Source organism: Chaetura pelagica, unplaced genomic scaffold, assembly GCF_000747805.2.
Source record: "Chaetura pelagica isolate M959 unplaced genomic scaffold, ChaPel_1.0 scaffold1829, whole genome shotgun sequence".
Taxonomy (NCBI): Eukaryota; Metazoa; Chordata; class Aves; order Apodiformes; family Apodidae; genus Chaetura; species Chaetura pelagica.
Genome location: NW_009954450.1, coordinates 7,017 through 7,304, shown reverse-complemented (window position 1 = coordinate 7,304; position 288 = coordinate 7,017). Strand labels below are relative to the sequence as shown.

General features: G+C 62.8%; 1 protein-coding gene across 1 annotated transcript in view; it reads left to right on the top strand.

Moving 5' to 3' along the window:
* Window positions 1-288, top strand: part of LOC104394855 (histone-lysine N-methyltransferase 2D-like) — a gene marked incomplete at its 3' end in the record, with an annotated part of 16,428 nt that overhangs the window by 9,127 nt on the left and 7,013 nt on the right. The window lies entirely within an intron of this gene.

Sequence of the window (288 nt, the reverse complement as noted above, 5' to 3'; positions counted from 1 at the left end):
GGACCTTCAAGCCCACCCAGATGATCCCACCAGATGATCTTCAAGGTGCTGCCCCATCCCTGGAAGTGTTCCAGGTATCTAATGTGGGGCTTGGAGCAGCCTGGGCTGGTGGGAGGGGTCCCTGGCCACGCAGGGGGTGTCGGCCCAGAGAAGCTCAAAGGTTCCCCCAACCCAAACCAGTCTGAGGTTCTATCAAAGCAGGGGGCCGCCCCCTCCTGCCCCCCTCACTGCTCTGCCCCCAGGAGCTGTCTCTGCTGCCTCTGACCGAACCCACCATCACGGCCACCT